At 41.8% G+C, this 2,274-nt stretch overlaps 1 pseudogene; it reads left to right on the top strand.

The window, feature by feature from the left end:
• Window positions 1-1,027: 1,027 nt before the first annotated feature.
• On the top strand, window positions 1,028-1,582 carry LOC141522926 (male-enhanced antigen 1 pseudogene; annotated as a pseudogene).
• Window positions 1,583-2,274: the final 692 nt, after the last annotated feature.

The raw sequence follows: 2,274 nt of genomic DNA, 5'->3' as shown, positions 1-2,274 counted from the left end.
CTTCTGCAAGTCTGATGAAACCAGAACTCTTCTCAGTATAAGATTTTTTAAATACCTAAAATAAACTGTAAGATCTCATATGAAATAAATTGTATAGAAATACAATTATATATACAGTCATATATGTACATACACACATATACATATACATATACATATATATATATATATACACATGTGTATATTTAAGTGTGTATACACATCTATATGGGTTAACTAGATAGTTCAGTGTATAGAATGCTAGACCTGGAGTCAGGAAGACTCATCTTCATTAGTTCAAATTCAGCCTCAGATACTTACTAACTTTGTGAATCTATGCAAATTACTTAACCCTGTTGGCCTCAGTTTCCTCATCTATAAAGTGAGCTGAATAAAGACATGGCAAAGCACTACGGTAACATGCCAAGAAAACTCCAAATGGGGTCATGAAAAGTTGGACATGACTGAAACAACTGAACAACAAAACATGCATATTTACATTCATAGATGTGGTTGGTTCTTGTCCTTTGTTATCGAAGAAGACCAAAATGACATTACTATATTTGAGTCAAGTTACAGTGTGTCTGACTGATGCTGATAAGATCAACATGAGCACAAATAGTCCATGTGAACACCTGGGATGCTTACTCTAAACTAGAAATCTCATGTTTCCTTTGAGTTACTTGAATTTTGTTTTGCCCATAGAGCATAGCAGCCTCTCTGATGAGGGCATGGCATGCTGGGCAGTCCTGTGCCAGTGTCTCTCATGTTGCACAATCAATTCCAGAGTTCTTTAGAGAGACCTTCAGAGTGTCCTTGTATCACTTTTCCTGACTCCCCCCCCATGTGTGCTTGCCCTGTTTGAGTTCTCTATAAAATAGTCTTTTTTGGCAAGGATACATTTGGCATTTGAATAACATGGGAGGCCCATTGGAGTTGTGTTCTCTGTAATAATGTTTGAATGATTGAGAAAGGACCTCAGTGTCTGGTATCTTCTCCTGTCAGGTGATCTTCAGAATCTTCCTAAGAAAATTATATGGAGGGGTTCGGCCACAGGCTTGGAGCAGCCTGGGCCTGCATGGCAACAGTGGTTCTGGGGGAAAATAAGATGGGTCCTGAGAGGATCTTCCCAAACCAGAATGAGGATCTGGGGCAGCATCAGGGTCCCACATATGGCATGGGTGGCTGGAGCAGTGAAAAACATGAGGAAGAGTCTGAAGACTTGGGGCCAGGCCCAACAGACTATTCATACCAGCCTCTGAACCAACACCTTGAGCAAGAAGAAGTTGAACTGGCACCAGTGGAAGGTACTGAAGATGCTGTCACAGACATTCAGGAATGTATCCAGGTCCTGGGGCTGCACCTGCCTGACCCTTCTGTGGAGAGTAGAGATGAGGAAGAGGAGGGAGCTGTAGCACTAAACAACAGAAGCTCCATATCCATGGACCCAGAACACTTGGAGCTGGTCAAATAGACAATGGCTGGAGTAAGCCTGCCCACCCCAGGAGTCCCTGCTTGGGCACAGGAGATTTCAGATGCCCAGTGGGAGGATGTAGCACAGAAGACTTTACAGGCTTGACAGGCAACCTCTACATGGAAGTGACTACAACTGAGAACAGCCTCATTTCTTTTTTCTCCAATGCCAGACCTAGTTCCATCTTGATACACAACTGGATAAATTCCTGATCCCAAACTATTTGTTCCTCTTATTCCCTTCTACATCACAGGCAAAGTCAGACTCCTTTCCAGAGATCCACTTTACTCAATTCTGTACATTTGGGGACATCTTCCACTTTAGCATATAACACTTTGCAGAGAATAAAACACCCTGTGTACACACACACACACACACACACACACACACACACACACACAAGAAAATTATATGGAAGTGATTTATTTTCCTGGTTTGGCACTGATAGATCATCCAGGTTTCACAGGCATACAGCAATGAGGTAAGCACAACAGCTCTGTAGACCTTCAGTTTGGAGTCAGTCTAATACCTCTTTTCTCCCACACTTTCTTTTGGAGCCTCTCAAATACTGAGCTAGCTCTGGTAATGAGTGTGTCAACCTCATCATCAATGTGTATCTTCCTGGAAAGGACACTGCCAAGGTAAATGAACCTGTCCACAATATTCAAAATTTCTCCATTTGTTGTAAAAATGGTGCCACTTATATATGATGTGATGCTGACTGATGGAGCACCTGGGTTTTCTTAGTTTTAATTATTAGGTCAAAATTAGCACAAGTAGCAGAGAATCGATCCATACTTTGTTGTATCTCAGGTTCAGAG

Source organism: Macrotis lagotis, chromosome 1, assembly GCF_037893015.1.
Source record: "Macrotis lagotis isolate mMagLag1 chromosome 1, bilby.v1.9.chrom.fasta, whole genome shotgun sequence".
Taxonomy (NCBI): Eukaryota; Metazoa; Chordata; class Mammalia; order Peramelemorphia; family Peramelidae; genus Macrotis; species Macrotis lagotis.
This window is presented reverse-complemented; position numbering and strand designations above follow the sequence as displayed.